General features: G+C 37.6%; 1 long non-coding RNA gene, 4 other non-coding genes and 1 pseudogene across 10 annotated transcripts in view; all 6 read right to left on the bottom strand.

Moving 5' to 3' along the window:
* Positions 1-45: 45 nt before the first annotated feature.
* LOC107150613 overlaps positions 46-17,346 on the bottom strand; it is a 57,045-nt gene continuing 39,744 nt past the window's right edge. For 5 of the 6 annotated variants that reach the window (XR_007345988.1, XR_007345989.1, XR_007345987.1 and 2 more), the window contains 10 exons: positions 15,635-15,688; positions 13,763-13,847; positions 10,000-11,855; positions 8,391-9,551; positions 8,041-8,115; positions 7,011-7,094; positions 6,051-6,135; positions 4,944-5,011; positions 3,147-3,296; positions 46-2,179 (listed from right to left, as the gene is read on the bottom strand). This is a non-coding gene — a long non-coding RNA (uncharacterized LOC107150613). The remainder of the gene's footprint in view (positions 2,180-3,146; positions 3,297-4,943; positions 5,012-6,050; positions 6,136-7,010; positions 7,095-8,040; positions 8,116-8,390; positions 9,552-9,999; positions 11,856-13,762; positions 13,848-15,634; positions 15,689-17,346) is intronic. The other variant, XR_007345992.1, reaches the window with a different exon arrangement.
* LOC125615458 lies at positions 5,641-5,712 on the bottom strand. Its single transcript, XR_007346107.1, has one exon. It is a non-coding gene; the product is annotated as a small nucleolar RNA SNORD113/SNORD114 family (small nucleolar RNA).
* LOC125615457 lies at positions 6,613-6,682 on the bottom strand (annotated as a pseudogene).
* Positions 7,515-7,585, bottom strand: LOC125615459. The gene has a single exon (XR_007346108.1). It is a non-coding gene; the product is annotated as a small nucleolar RNA SNORD113/SNORD114 family (small nucleolar RNA).
* LOC125615455 lies at positions 9,034-9,105 on the bottom strand. The gene has a single exon (XR_007346106.1). It is a non-coding gene; the product is annotated as a small nucleolar RNA SNORD113/SNORD114 family (small nucleolar RNA).
* Positions 15,032-15,105, bottom strand: LOC125615463. The gene has a single exon (XR_007346111.1). It is a non-coding gene; the product is annotated as a small nucleolar RNA SNORD113/SNORD114 family (small nucleolar RNA).

Below are 17,346 nucleotides of genomic sequence, written 5' to 3'. Positions count from 1 at the left end.
ATCTTTATTTTATTTATTTATGTAGTGCTGAGGATCCAACCCAGGGCCTCACATGTGCTAGGCGAGCACTCTACCACTGAGCCACAATCCCAGCCCAAAATTCGGTATTTTCAATATATTTTAGTATTTTTATTGCCTCGCCACGGTTACGGAGTAGACACTTCTTATCTTCGCTTATTTACATTTCTCCAATGATTGTAACGTTGTTATCATTTATGACAGTAGAACACAACTATAGAAAAAGCAATCCAAGAAAATGGTCCCTTTACATTGCTAGAATCTGTACATAAGATCACTCCAACCCAAACGGATATACTTTGTTTTGTTATTATCGGGTCTCACTGAATGGAGCACGCAGTAGTCACTCACTGCATAGAACTCATACCCCAGGGTCATCGTCATTACCCTGTCTTGGGTCAATTTCTCTACACTCTCATCTACTTTTGTTAACTAATTAACTTATAATTCTCCAGTAATAATAAAATAAATAGCCACTGATCATAAAAACTGCACAGGAGATCCTTAATATTTTTCTAGACAATCACATTCATCGACTACTCTTCCTTCATTATTCATCCTCACTGTGACAAGAAAAAAAAAAAAAGATCAATGGATCAACGCCATGTTCCATTTCAACGCCATATTTATCACGGGGCAACAGCTGCCCTCTCTGATTAGCCTTACTTTCTGGGATAGCACACTCGATATCCCGGACAAAACACTGAGCACACTGGCCATTATCCACACTGGTCTCCACGGTCCGACACACAGAGGTGACCGCAGCACAGCCTCGTCCTACCCACCTGGCTCTGCGCATCCTGAGAAGGACAGAGTCGATGACCAAGACTGATCTGCACAATCCCCCTTTTTTTTTAGTGAGCGATTAAGTTTATATGACTTTGGGTTCATATTTGTTATTTTTCCATAAGAAAATGAAAAATATCAAAATTGCCGTAGGCCCAGAATAAAAACTGAGCGTACTATCTATATCATCCTTGGTCAGAGATAAGACACGTGATCCACCGACATTCCCTGGAGGACCTTAGGTTTCAGCTTACATTAACAGTATTAGAGGGGTATTAAGAGTAGGCACTCTCCACCCTCCACGCCCTCTCTCATTTACTGTGCATGCAATTCTGCCATGGGGGCCACAAATGATACTAGGATCAAAATCCACGAAAATAATTCTTTCATACTTCTAAAATCTTTCTCATGTGAGAGTATCGGTCTAGTCAGGGTTTCTTTTTCCATTTTTAATTGACAAATAATTATATATATTTCCAGGATACAATGTGCTGTTTTGACATATGTTTTCACTGTGGAATGGTTAAATCAAGCTAATGAAACACATCTATCAATTCATAGCCTTGTCATTTTTGTACATATTTGTACATTTTTGTAAATATTCTTGTATTTAAAAATCTAGTCTTTGAGCCGTTTTGAGACAGTGCTACCCATTGTTAACAACCACTCTCACCAGGATGGGCGAGGCTCCCCTAAACCTCTGCCTCTCTGAATGATGCTTGGTATGCTTTGATCTGCCCCTTTCTCCCACCGCACCCCAGCCTCGGGCAGCTACTACTCTGTGTCTGACTTCGCATCACGTAGGACTCGCCTGCCGCCCCTTCCCATCAATGGTCCACGTGCCCCATGCATTTCATTCCCATCTACAATTCTTCATTGACTAATCCATTAATATTGCTTTTTAAAAATCCTATGAGAAATAGAAAGATCCTAGGAGACAAAAACTCCAAGGGACAAAGAGAAAACAAGAAAGAAAGACCTGACACCCACATGTAGCTACAGATTCACTGTCAACATGGGCATATCAAGACACGGTCCTCAGTGTTTCACGGATGCATTAAATATGATGATTCAAGTGTCCACAGAAATGTCTCCAGAATCCATGGCCCCACTTCAATCATCCTGATCGCCAGAAAAATGATTCATCAACACAACGGTTCATGTTAATCCCACCTTTTTTTTTTTGGACAACAATTGTTCTTTTTACTTTAAATATACTTCTTTTATTAACTTTGAATGTTCCAAACAAAATAAACAAACTTCCCAAAGATGGTAACTGACGACCACATGTTGATCTTTATGCTCCCGCACCCAGGGTCTGCCACAGAGGTCACAGTCAGGGCCAGATGCTTTGATCAGTCGGGGTGTGTCCACTCTAGAGAGAAAGAGCAGATGACAACATGACTGAGATGTTCCCTCCACTGATCTCACACCCACAAGTCATTATTCAGTCACTTAGGCGATACCTAATTTGGCTTGATATACATTTCACATTCCATTAAGAAAAAACAATGTGAAACTTCCATCAGTGCAGAACTAGAACACCGGCATTATCCGAATTATCTACATCATCGGAAGCCAGAACCATTTTTCCTTACCAGATTGTTATCACTATTAATTAGTATTTTCTCTCACCTCACCTACTCCTGATAATTAGATAATGCTACAGTGTCTTCATTTTTACTTATTTTAATTGTGCATTGATTTTTTTCATTTTTAAAATATTCTGACTGAAAATTCTATACATTGAAACTGTGAAACATATTTTAATTTTACACTGATTCTCTTATTGATCCATTTATTACGAAAGTATCAAAAGCCACCAAAAAAAGAAGATCCTTATGAAATCCTAAGTCCGTCTATAGAGTCATTACCTCTACATTTTTTTAAAATGACACTGGGTTTTACTAAGTTGAGCAGGCTGGCCTTGAAATCCTCGATGCAAATGATCTTTCTCCCTCAGCCTCCCAAGTACCTGGGGCTACAGGTGCTTGTCACCCTGTCTAGCTCGTTTCTGTGTCCTTAATGATTCATTTATCTATAATCTAATAACAATAAAGTAAACATGTGTGACTGAAAAATTTACACAATTCCAAAAACCCTTGAAGATCCTTAAACATCCTCAATATCTGTTTATAGAATCATTCACTTCATTTTATATCCTCCTTAATCATTCTCAAAGTTGTAAATATCAACAACTAACATGTTTCTTGCCCTGTCTATATTTATCACTGGGTTATAGATAGCTTTTTCTTTAATTATTTTTTGGTACTTCTTAATTATTACAGTGAACGCCATGAGCAAACCACCAAAACATGGTGAGAACATCACCCATGACTCACCTTGCTGCCCAAACTCCTACCCAGATAGGCAACCTTTGAACCCACGATGGAGGCAGAATGCTCAACACAGCCCAGGGGTCTCTTCAGGGAAACGCAAAGCAGAACAAAAGCAAAATTGACACCTTATCTCTACTGGTCCATGCAGGTCACCTGTCAATCATTAATGATTTAGGTATTTAATATTCGGAATTAATAAGTGTTAATTTTTCTTTTAGAAAAACCAACAATATCAATCTTGACACAAATAAAACAAGAACATTAAAATACATATGTATGTGCACACATATATGTGTGCATATATTTGTGTATGTATGTTTTTCTACGTCTTCCTTATCCCATAGGATAACACCCTTTAACTATTCATTTCTTTACAGACCTCACTGTTTTCAACGTACATTATTCCTTTCTCTCATCTCATGTGATTTATATCAGACAATATTTTGCTCATTCGTATTTATTCATTCCTGTTTGCCTATTCTCTCACTGATCTACTTGTAATGAAACCTAAGTCCATGAACACAAAATCAAAACCATGGTTCTTTTGTATTCCCCACATTTGCCAACAGGACAGAATAAGCAGTGGCCAGAGGCAACACTGCTCTGGCTTCAGTCCCCAGTGCAGCGGTCATCCCTGGCTCATGTGCCACAGTCATCACCACTGATCCTGGTTAGGCCTGTCTTCATTCTTATATACACCTCCTTATGACTGAATTCATTAATTCTCTAATAATAATAAAAGCACAGAAAAATAACGGGCTGGAGCCTTGATTAATGCTATAGTTTTCTGTAGACTAACTTCCTACACCTATAGGTACTTTTGCTATTAATGCTTCTACATGGATTTGTTCATGTAATACATCATGTAAATTTTTATTGCCACATACATATCACAAATATATATATATCATCATGTCAGGGACGGCTTTCAAAGAAGACATTTCACACCTTTTAAATACAGAGGAAACACCTCAACAGCAGCCTGGGCTAGCAGGATGAGTCTGGGGCTAGGACTCACACTGTCATCATGTGCCACACGGAGGCATCTGTAAGCCCACGTGCACATCCATCCTGAGGAGCACAAAGCAAAAATGTGACTGACTGCCGAGCCAGGGCCGCCCTGGCCAGTCTTTCCAGCTCAGGCCCTTAGATGCATGTTCATTTATATAACTGGAAAATACTTCACATATTTGCTTATCTTAGTTTATTAATTCTTCATTGCCCTATTTGTACTAATCATAATGATTATTACTTGGACAGTTTATATGATCATTAGCTAAAGTACCATTCTTAAACGATGCCTTTCTTAATAGACTTGAGCATTTCTAATTTACTTGTATTAATGGGCTCTCTTCCTTCCACACATTTTCATAATTGGATGATACTTTACCTATTTATTTATTTACATTCATTTGTTGATACTTTTAATATATCCAACTATAATACTGGCATTAAAATCCGTGAACGCAAAGATCAAGAACACAATACTCGCATCTTACAACCTCTCTGCAGGATCACTTCCTACTGAGGTAGCATGCTAGATTGCCTTTGTTTGGAACTTCCAGTTCCTCACATGGTGTTTATCAGCCATGCATCATGAATGGTGCTGGGCCAAGAATCATTAGGGTCCAGGTGGAGCACCACACAGTATTTCATATGAATACATAACTATCATCAGAGACAATTGGCTTTCTTTGACAATATTAAACCCAGTATATTAATACATGGAATGCCTTCTTGAAAAACATTCAAAAAGCTATTTTCCTGAAAAACATTAAAAAAACTATTATCACTACTCACATTTCTATCAGTTCCCCAATAAGACAGGCAACTTCAGAAATCCATCAATCAAATAGAGTGCATCTGTTCTAGAAAGAAGAGAAAAGCAGGGATCAAACATTGACATGCTTTTTACACTGATCCTTCACTCTGCATTTCAGAGAGATATATATATGGGTTTTGATTTGGAGTAACATATTTCACATTTCCTTAGACCCTAAAAAAACTAGTTAACTAATCTTCAGAAATTCAGAATAAGAAGAGTAGCTCTTTGTTTTATCATCTGTATCAGCTTTAGATACAGGAGAAATACTAAAAGAATGTATAATTAATATATTTACATTTTCCATAAAAATTGGTGGCACATTTTACATGTCCACAGACTATAAAAATGCTATCATGCTTCACTTATTCATATGTATTTATTTACACTTAATTATTGATATTTTCATTGGAACTTTACAGCATCCATTCTAGAAAAAGACTCCATCCCATACCTTTCCTCCCAATTGGACCTCTGTGATTCATATTTATCAATAGTGGCACATGGTTTTCCCCACTGGAGAACACCTTGCCCACTTCTTTCCTTACTTTTATTTTCTGATAAAATTACAAAAAAAATGGAAGTTCAAGAACACAGAGACCAAGGGCAACATCCTTGACTCTTGCCAACATCAACCCCTAGGATAACAGAGTGAACCCTAGATGTCTTATGGTGTTGGACCTCAGACTTCCAAACCTATAGTCATCATTTTTGATTCATGTGCCACCAGTGGTCTCCATAGATCCAAGACATGCCCTCTTTCCCTCCTGTGTTATCAATGTTACTTGTTGATGAATTTGTAATGTCACGCATAGCAACTAGATAACCCGGATTCTCAAGCATCTGAGATCAAGATCCTGAAGAACGCAGCATGGCCTTCTACAGGGTCTTGAGGTTCATGGCCTACATCTCTTCCACTATGCCATGTTGATTTTGCAAGCTGTGATCGATCAATGTGATCATGGCCAGGGCATATTTATCATTCAGCCATTGTTGTTTTCATAGATGTGTAAGGCTTTTTCTAGGACAGTGAATGTCCTGGAGAAACAACCTCAGTCAAGATAAGAGCTCTTGACTCTACTCACCTTTCTCACAATACTCCTAACACACACAGGAACTGTACATCACAGGGCCAGAGAAGAATGCTTCCATCATCTGAGAGTGTCCATTCTGAGGGGACAGAGCACAAGGGGTTAGAAAAAGATTGAACTTCTGTCCCTTGATCCTTCCCTTTCTCCTTCCATTTCATAATTCATTCCGTAGGAGTTAAATCACGGTTTTGCTCAAGAAACCAACAACATTGAATGTGGCCTTGACCCTAGCAAGGATTCAGAACCATTATTTTTTCTGCACATGCCATCCTCGTCCAAGGTTCTAAAAAATCACTACTATTTATGTCTGAATAGACTTGCATGTTTTTCAAACATTTTCAAGCTACTTCTGGCCTTGACATATACTTTCATAACCAGACAATGCCTCCCTCACTTTATCTTCATTTTTTATATATTGTATATATTGATGTACGGATTTCACCATTGTTCCAATTACAAAAATAGAATGAAAATTCATGAACCATAGGACAGAGAACAATATCCTAGATAATACCTAATATCTATCCCTAGGATTACAAGCTAGATGTCTTCTGGTGTGGACCTCAGAGTTTCAGAGACAGTCATCATCCTTGACTCATACGCCACCAGTGGTTATCACTGGTCCCAGATTGGCGCTCTTCCCCTCCCTTAATTTCTACCATTGTTTATTGACTTATCCATCCTTTCACTGATAATATTTATAACAATGGTCCAAAGGCCCTAGGGTAACTTCTTGATGTGTACTTTACAGCTCTCTACAGGAGCTTTCCCTACTCTTACTCGCTCAAAATAATATAGCCATTATTGAGTAGTCAACATAATGATTCACGGCCATGACATGGTCATTGTTTGGCCACGGTTGCCCTTCTGAGATGACATGTGCTGCTTTTACCAATACAGTGAACCTCCTTGTAACACCACACAACCCAGGGCGAGAAGTTTCACTCAACTCACATTAATCTCTAAACTGTGAACCTAAGCAGGATCCACCGACCTTGTGGCCAGAGAAGAATGCTGTCGACATCTTGGGAGCACCCACTGTGAGAGTACAGAGCACAGCAGATTTTAAAGACATTGGAATTCTGTCCATTTATCCTTCCATTACTTCCTCATGAACCATGCATTAAATTATCACACTTTCTTCTTCATAAAACCAACAAACACTGAACAGAATTCTGTTCCCCACACTTTTTTTATAAACTGGACAGAGCATCCATTCCAGAAAAAAAACATAGCTCATCTGTTTCCTCCCAGGTAGACTTCTGGTTTTAAGAATCAATGGTCTGAGGAAGAAGAGTACACGGTTTTCCCACTAGAGAAAGCCTTGCCCACTTCTTTCCTTATTTATATTTTTGATACAATTATAACAAATAGAACTAATGTTCAAGAACAACATCCTTGACTCTTGATATTATCTATCCCTAGGGTAACAAAGAAGACACTAGCTATCTTATGGTTTTGGACCTCAGACTTCCAGACCTATAATCACGATCCTTGACTCATACATCACAGTGATCATCATTAGTCCAAGACCAACCCTGCTCTTCAATAATATCTTCGGTTGCTTATTGTCGAATTGTCACTCAAGCCACTATGTAATTATGACTCTCAAGTATCTGAGATCAAGAACCTTAAAGATGACCTGGGTTGTAGCTTATGTGGTACATGTGAGGCACTGGGTTCGATCCTCTGCACCACATAAAAATAAATAAATAAATAACATTAAAAAAAAAAAACTTTTTAAAAAAAGTAACCTTAGAGACACAGCATAGCTATCTACAAGATCTTTAACATCATGGCTTCATCTCTTCCCCGACGCCATGTTGATTTTACCAACTGTGATCAACCAATGTGACCATGGCCAGGCCATATTTATCATTCAGCCATTGTTGTTTTCATAGATTATGTGTGATGCTTTTTCTAGGACAGTGAATGGCCTGGAGAAACCACCCCAGCCAACACAAAAGCTCTTGACGCTACTCACCTGCTCCTAACACACACAGGAACTGTACATCACAGGGCCAGAGAAGAATGCTTCCATCATCTCAGAGTGTCCATTCTGAGGGTACAGAGCACAAGGAGTTAGGAAAAGGTTGACCTTCTGTCCCTTGATCCTTGCCTTTCTCCTTCCATTTCATAATTCATTCCGTAGGAGTTAAATCACAGTTTTGCTCAAGAAACCAAGAATATGGAACCTGGCCAATTCATGCCCAAGACATGTTTATTTTCTGGTCATTTTTGCCCTTCTGAAATTATATATATACTGCTTTTATGGATACAATGAGCCTCCCGAAACACCACCCAATCCAGGAAAGGAAACCTCACTCCACTTACATTGGTCTCTCCTCCAAGAACACAAGAAAGATCCATGGACCTTGCAACTCTGGTCATCTTTGGAACACTCATTCCGAAGAGTACAAAGTACAACGGATTTTAAAGACACTGTTACTCCATGCATTTGTTTCATTTTATTAGTCATTTATGTTTGTATTAAACTATAATTCTTTTTCCTTGAGAAAATAAACATTGAATGGGGTTCAGCCCAGAACAAAGACATAGGACATTTTTTTTCATGAATATATGATCCTCATCCAAAGTTATAGCTCTTCTGATCCTTCACTGATTCAATATACATCATTGGTGTTTTGTGCCTTCACACATCATTTGTCCTTCAGAGAATACTGCTTACTGATTCAGATTTTTGAACCAATTATAAAAATAAAATCAAAATTCAAGAATCCAGAGACAGGGGTTGGGATTGTGGCTCAGTAGTAAAGCACTTGCCTAGCACATGTGAGGCACTGGGTTTAATTCTCAGCACCACATTAAAAATTTAAAAAAAAAAAAGATATCGTGTCCATGTACAACTAAAAATATTTTAAAAGAAAAAAGGAATCCAGAGACAAAGAAAAACATCTTTGACTCTTCCTAACATCTATACCAAACATCACCCAGTATCTACTAGGTGTCATCTGTATTGGACCTCAGATATCCAGACCCACAGTCATCATCCATGACTCATATGCCACCAGTGGTCATCATTGATCCAACTTTGTCTCTTCTTTTCTCAATAATATCTACAGGTGCTTATTGACCAATTCATCTTCTCACTGAAAGTATTTATGTAACTATGAGTCACAAATCTCTGAGAACAAGATCCTTAGGAATAGGGCATGGCCCACTATAAGATCTTTCTCCAAAGTGCCTGCCTCTCTCCTTAACCAACGTTATTTGTATAAATGATGATTAACCAATATAATATTTCATGTTCATGCCATATTTGTCATCCAGCCACATTTGCTATGTTCAGATTGTAGATAATCCATTTATCATATCACCAATATACTTGAAATACCACCCGCTCCAGGACAAGCAATTTGACTCAACTTACATTGGCTCCTATGTTGTGAACAACATGGCAGTGACCACAAACCTCATGACTACAGAAGAATTCAGTCACCATCTTGGAAACACCATCTTGGGAACATCTTTTTCCTATAACAGAGAATCACTTTAAACAAACTAATCCAAAAAGGAAAGTTGCACTACTATTCACAAGAGTCTTCATGCTAACAGAGAGAGTCAGGTTGGGAGCACAAGGCTGAAATCAGGCTGGAGACTCAGAATAATGCAAATTATAAAACTGGATGATCTGTCTTTATTAATCTGTTTATTGCCCTTTCCGTTTGGGTATTTATGAATCTGTGATAATATCTACATATTCCCTCTATGTTAAAAATAACGCTGTCAAACTTGAGCTAACCCAGAAAAATAACATGGACTATTCCTTCTAGTCACTACCTTAAAGATATTTAACGAGGCATCCTTAAATATCAGTCCCAGGACTTCTTGCCTAAACACATGGATTCAGAGTTGGACAATGCTTCGTCCTCTATAATTTATTTATAGATTTGCTTATTGGTTGTGAAATGAATCAACTTACAATGATAAAAATCACAACTCTCTAACTCAGAACCTCATGACAGGGGCCTGTGTTCGGATGGGAGAACGTTGACAGTTCCTGGGGTCAGCCTCTGCACTCCACGTCACACTGGCACATATCCAAGCCTCCATCACCAGAGACTGATGAAACCAGCTGTCAGGCGTTTAGGCTGCGGAACAGAAAACCGATGTCAGAAGGAAGGAAACTCTGTGGTTGTTTTCCGTGTTGTGGATGTCATGTATGACTAAACTAATTAAAGTCCTTGAGATGTGACAAGAGTTTTGTCACTGGTGGTTTATGATTCACTTAGGACCTTCTCAGATTTACTTTTTAATTGTATGATGAAAATGATTAACTGATCAGCAAACACAAGGAAAAGTGCTACATCTACTAGGAGCTGCTGTTTCTATGCCCCATCCTATGTAGATCACAATGTATGTCTACTTTAAAAATAGAATATTCTCCAATATAATTAATTTAAATGACTGTTTGATAGCCTCACCAATGGGCCTTGATTACCCCTGTGGATGTACGCATAAGTTGCTGAACATATGTATTTATTCTATATGTACTTCCTCATGGATTAATTTGATCATGCATTCACATTGCTTAAAAAAAATCAATAGAGTAAACAAACCAGCAATGCAGAAGTAAAATAAATGAGTGCTTCTCCCTGCATGTGTAATGTCCAAGGCACAGGCAGCCTGTGTCTCCTATATTGGGTAGAGGTTGCATCGAACAGGATGAACCATCATCCTTGTTACATAACCCAGACTTCCTATGCCATTTGGTCGTTTTTTGCTTATTTTCATTTATTTATTTAACATTTTTTCTTTTCCTTTTTTTTGTATTAAATTGAACAACTACCAAATTACCCTATTAGAATAATAAGAACAATGCCTATTACTAGGATATGTTTATATGTTTCTAAGCCAGAGGGGTCGTCGTGGGAATGGAAAATACTGATTTGGCACTGACCAAATTTGGACTACCCAAAACCCTTGGTTCAAAGCCAACAAAAACCCAGCATGCTCCTTGCTTAGCATTCTTCGTCATCTTTCATTCATACATTTGCTCCCGGCTCAAGAATCCACTAAAATATAATCAATACTTATGGTTCACAAAACACAATAATAAGAAACTGAAGTTTCTTACAGGGCTGGGGCTACGCTCAGGGGTAGAGTACTTACCTAGCATGTGCAAAGCCCTGGGTACAATCTTCAGTAACACAAAAGAAAGAAAGGTGTGCTTAATACCTGTCCAAAGTCCATTTCTCACAGAGAAAGTAGATAGTTCTCTTTGAGTGACAGACTTAGTTTTGTAGACTAGTAATTAAGAGCAAGCACACTTGCTTTATGTTAATCCCATACAGGTCAGGGTTGGATCATCTTTTAGCTACTTCACCCATTTTTAAGGAGATGACAAAAACGAGCATGAACCCATCCTTTTACTCCACACATACAGTGCTGACGATATCTTACATTTTGGAATGTGACTAAACTATGTCTTCATAAGCAGAGGGAGAATAAATCAACTGACACTCAGAAATAAAACAGAATAATGAATGTTACATTAATTAATTCACGAATAAATTGAGTATGAAAATAGAATGGTCTTGCTTCTTTCTCTTTAATGGACCAAAGATATGATGAATTAGTCCACGTCTGACCTTCATTCATTTCACTTGTATACGTACCCACTTATTCCCTCTCAATGACAGAATTAACGTCCATGATAAACCATAAAACCAGAATCAATTAATCTGTTACTTACATAGATTTCTAACCCCATTACTCAAAAGGATAACAACCAAAACCTTCCTCGCTAGAGAAAGATTGTATCTCTGTGCATCCATTCTGCAGAATAGAAACAGAAAAAAAGCAGATTAGATAGATAGAGGGATTTTTTTTTTCTATTTCAGTTCAAATCAATATTTGATCAGCATAAAACTCAGTGCTTGTCATACATTTAAACATACCTATGGCATCCCTGTGGACTCACCGATTGGGCGAATATTAAATATACTATAATGAGCAACGGACAAAAGAATAAGAACTATCACACATGTCTATTTGCATGCCTCTACCCATGCAGGGAAGTGCTGAATCTTCTGAATGAACCCTGGTACAGGATGTGGATGGAAGCACACTCAGCTATATCCACATGCACATGAACACACAGGACCTCTCTAGGTACACATGGTGTCATTTAGCTATTCCATATTTAAGGACATTGTATCAATAAGACAAAAAAGGGAAATTCTATTTAAATTCATAAATATAGCCATCATTCCAAAAATGCAAGGTCCTAGGTCTATTTTAACTATCTGGAGTGCATGGGGAACTACACTGATCCATCTCCCTGTTTTAGAACCTGGGTCCTCCTTGGTCCATGATTTGCTTCCTTTTAAATGATTAACTGCGGCATTAACTTACTGTTTTTCAAATTCATAATGAGACCATTATATATCTGTGACTCCACAGGAACTGCACAATATTAATGCCTGTCTAGATGCTCATTAGACACAGAAAAAAAAGATCCGATCATTTTTTTATTATTTTTTTTAATTAAACCCAAGAACTGACGTTAAGCACAGTGCAGATCACTATATTAATCAGAACTGGCCATGTGACAGGGCTCTCAACATAGATCCCGACCTATGCCCTCTTTCAATTAATCAATAATGAAATTAAGTAAATATTTTGCCTTTTTAAAAAATAAAACATAATTAGAACAAAACAGTGTCTAGCATCCACCTATCTCAATGCTCCTTCACCAAGAGGGGTGGCTCTGATCACCTATGTCCCTGGAACTGTCTTCTCGTTGCCTTATCAACCCCCATGCTTAAATGGGAGTCATCCATTCTCTCTCATTTATAGGTTTCTTGGTTTATTTATGCCCTGCTCTACTGAAAACAATATATTCCACACTCAGAAGCCCCCAAAACACTATCCCTATTATTTTTAACTCCTAGAATCAGCTCATTTCTTATAGAGATAACAAATCTCAATCTTATTGCAATGAACCTCCCAGGCATAGGGTTTAGTCAAAAATCCTTGATGCAGACACCCAGGGTACTGCTCATCATTGATTCAGGATAGCAATCTTGTTCTTAATTTCTGTCTTTATTTATAGATCTATGCACGGCTTCACTAGAGTAAAAAACATCAATAATCATGAATGTTTTTAAAAAGCCAAGAACAATAACCTGGATTGCTACCAGGATCTGGTTACAGGTTGTTTCCCTACAGATAAGGCCTCCTCCCTCCACAGGACCTCTTGACAGAGTGGCCCTGGGTGGAGCAAGCGTCCTGCTCCTGGCCAACCTGTCCTGTCTGTCTCTCACCTTCCCCTGTGCTCTTCCTCAGGGAGTTTGTATGATGACGGACACGTGCTACCAACTGCCCCACAACCCCAGGCAGCGACCAAGAGGACTATAGCAACTGAACACAAGAATTCCTAAAATCCCCATCATTTAAAATACAGACAGCCACGGACGGATGGGGCAACCCTATTGGACATGGCGACCCTAGATTTTGTGACTGGATAAATTTTGAATTAAATGTAGAGCAGAAATTAGATGAATGATTAGCTCTGAAAATGAGTGGAATATCTTCTATGCTTTAACTACAACTGTGCTTAATCGGACGAATCTGAGTTTCATAACACATGTCCTTTTTCCATATATGGCTTAATTCAAGCAATTCAATAAGCAACTAATGAAAATATCAAGCAAATTGACAAAACTTGAGCTTTTACTTACTTTAGTCATTAGGTTTCTTACTCACAAAGGCAACAGCTAAGATCTTTGACAGCAGAGACTAAATAAATCAGCTGTGGTCTTCATTCTGTGGCATCAAATACCAATGTTTAAAAGAATAAACAGTACAGGGTTAGATATTTTAAAAGACATTGACTTGCACAGTAGGCTAATCACATTCTAGATTTGAGTTCAGTTTCCACCATTGAAGGACTTCTATTTATTTACTTTATAGAAAAAGAACTTTTCATTTATTTTATTTACTGGCCTATTAATTTCAAATAATAGAATGAACATTATTAAATTCATCAATCAAAAGTAAGAACTAACACTTTTGCACACATATGTCTACTGACCCCAGCCCACAGATAATCTCTTTTTTTTTAAGTAGTCTTTTAAATAAATAGATGAATTTAAATTCATGATTCATTGTCAGTCCTCACCAATAATCTGCATTTGACCCTACAATGTTATCATTCACTGTTTTATTTGTTTGCTGATAGAATGTTCACTCATCTATTCCCAAACACACAACAGGCACACATACACACAGGGGTCAACTCAGGACCAACCCAGAACAGAGCTGACTTTCATGGTCAAGGACCTACACTCCCACACCTGATTGATTCACTTCTTCCTCGGCCATGTTCTGCCCACTTTTAAAAACTTAGCTATGAGCCAGGTGTGGGGGCTCATACCTAAAACCCAGCTACTCTAGAGGCTGAGACAGGAGGATCACAACTTCAAGATCAGCCTGGGCAACTTACAGTGTGTACAATTAGCACATGAAAATAGGAATTAAAAAAAAAAGATGTTTTGCTTATTTATAATATAATTCATAGTTGGATTAATAATAATTCTTTTCATTGGTATATCCTCAAGGTGAACAATGCTCATTCATTTCGCCAATTACATTACTACTTCATCTACTATTTATATAATTTTCCTTTTGCTAATCAAAAATAATTAGGAAACAAACCCTTTACATCAAAATATTATATAAAGTCTTACATACACCTGTCACATACTTCTTTCCAAAAAAGCAACCACCTTTATTCATATGTAGCATTGGAGTTCAGTACTCCAGAAACATGCAATAATAATGCACGGTGCATCACAGAACTGAACCACGCTGGGCTCTCTTTAGATTTACCTATCTCTACATTCCTTTATTTATTCATGCACTGAATTACTTATAAACCCAGTCTATTTCCATAAAATGTGTACTCTGCTGATCAAGATATCGAGAAAAATGGGAAACTAGTGTATACATCGGACCTCAGAGTTCCAGATGGCTTTAATCAAAATCTTTGATTCAGACACCCTCCAATCTCATCACTGGCCAGACTTGGCTCTCTCCTTCTTCATTCCCTTATTCCTTTACTTCCTCATGAGTCACAGGCTCAAAAGAAAAGACCCTTGATATGACTACGATATGTCCCTACACTCAGCCCCACAAGGTGTACATACAGGAGCTCAGAGCCGTTCTCATGACCTATTCAGTGAATCTGGCCCATGAGGGCCACATTCATTGAATGTGTTCTTTTTTTTTTTTTTTTCTTAAAGAGGGTATAATGAATAATCAAAATCCCCAACAACTAGGACACAAGTGATGTGCCCTCCACCACTGTGGAAGTTCCTCAATCAACCACAGTGCGGGAACAATGCAGAATGTCAAACAGCTCTGGAGATTAAATTCCTTCCACTTCATTTCTTAAGTTTCTTTTTTTAAGTTGAGCTGTCCTTTCACACATCTCTACGACAGGTCCATACTTCCTATGTTTAATTTTTGTGCACAATCTTTGGTCCTATACTTCAGTGGCCACATATGAACAGAGAATGGAGACTGCGATTGTTACTAACATGGCTCCTTACCCATGGAAGCAACTGTCAAGGTCTTCATCATGGAGAATGACCAAATCCAAGGTGCTGTGCTCATTCAGGAGGAAAAGACAGAGTTCCAAGAAAATGAAAAGTATAAAATTTTAATATTTTTAAATAAAGGTTAGTTCTGCATTATTTGATTAATCACAATCATTGGCTTATATCACACAATTATCATCAATCCAACAGTGATATTATCTTCATCTACTGAAGTACTTTAGTATGAAAAGATACCACATAATTTTTTGACTCTATCACCCCCCCAAAAAAGATGATTAATATATATCTAGATAATCTTACCTTACAGCAAAAAAGACCAGATACTGGGGTGGGAGGGAAGCTGGAAATTGAATTCTGGGGTGCTTTACCACTGCGCTACATCCCTAGACCTTTATTTTTGAGACAGAATCTTCCTAAGTTACTGCAGGTCTTGTAAAATTGCTGAGACTGGCCTCCCTTTTACAATCCTCCTGCCTCAACTTCCTGAGTCGCTGGGATAACTGGTGTGCACCACCATATCCAGCAAGTCCAGAGAATTTTTTTAATGAAGAAAAATTTTGCAAAATAGAATGAATTTAAATTCATGTTTCATGACACAATCTGGTCAATGGGCCACACTGTAATTTAATTCCTATATTTACTGGTTTATTAATTTAACAATAATGAATAATAATATTTATTACCTAAAACTGAGCACCATTTCCTGCCACTTGTCTCTACTGTCCCTCTCTCCCCCAAGGGAACAGGGATAACAGAAGTTCTCTATCAGTATCATCTAATATGGTACCATTATCCACACGTGACTTGGAAAGTGGCCGGTGTGACTGAGGAACCGAATCTTTATTTTTAAGTAATTTGAATTTGCATGCGAATGGCAAGTTGCATCTGAAGAGTAAGGTCTATACCACTCTTCCATCAAGGTGCAGGGGCCTCAGCCTTGTGCACCTGAATTTCAAGAGGGTCCACATAATAAAAGATGCCACTTCACAAACCATATATGTCTTTTAGTGGTCCTTCTTTTAAACAGTGAATTGTGATGTTATTCTTTTACTCATTTGTAAAAATAGCAACAGTATTTATAAGCCCTGAGAGCAATGGGCAAGCGTCTGTTTATACACTCACTTATTACCAGAAATCATACAAAAATGCATTTATAATTTTCTTCTAAATACAAATCATTGAATAAGAGGATTTGTAGTAATTATGCTCATACTCAAACTTTTCTTGGTTAGGCTTTTTCCACATTTCAATAACTATCTCGTCATAGTATTTCAGTTTTTAATTATATCAAGTTATTTAATTATATCCAGTTATTACTACATTGATGAATTCAGCACAACTATTAGTTGTATTGTTATTATGGAATATACATACCAATTTTATTAGTTAATTGATATGCATATTCCATAATAACAATTCAATGTATTTGACATAATAATAAATATATTGTTATTATGACATAATAATAAATATGACATAGTAAATATGATTACAACATAATAAATGTTATTATGTCAAATATATAATTTAATTATATAAACTGTATGCCACTTCTAAAAATAAGAAATGCAATGAGCAACTCACCACTAGCCCAAAACAAAAACACAGAGAGCAACTCTGTCAACACCCACTTTACTGAAACTCAAAATTTCAGAAATGAACAATCCTTGATTAATTTGTTCCCCTCATATTATATGAGTTAT

This window comes from Marmota marmota, unplaced genomic scaffold, assembly GCF_001458135.2.
Source record: "Marmota marmota marmota unplaced genomic scaffold, marMar, whole genome shotgun sequence".
NCBI classification, from domain to species: domain Eukaryota; kingdom Metazoa; phylum Chordata; class Mammalia; order Rodentia; family Sciuridae; genus Marmota; species Marmota marmota.
Note: the sequence above shows the minus strand (reverse complement) of the source record. Positions and strands in the feature narration are given on the sequence as shown.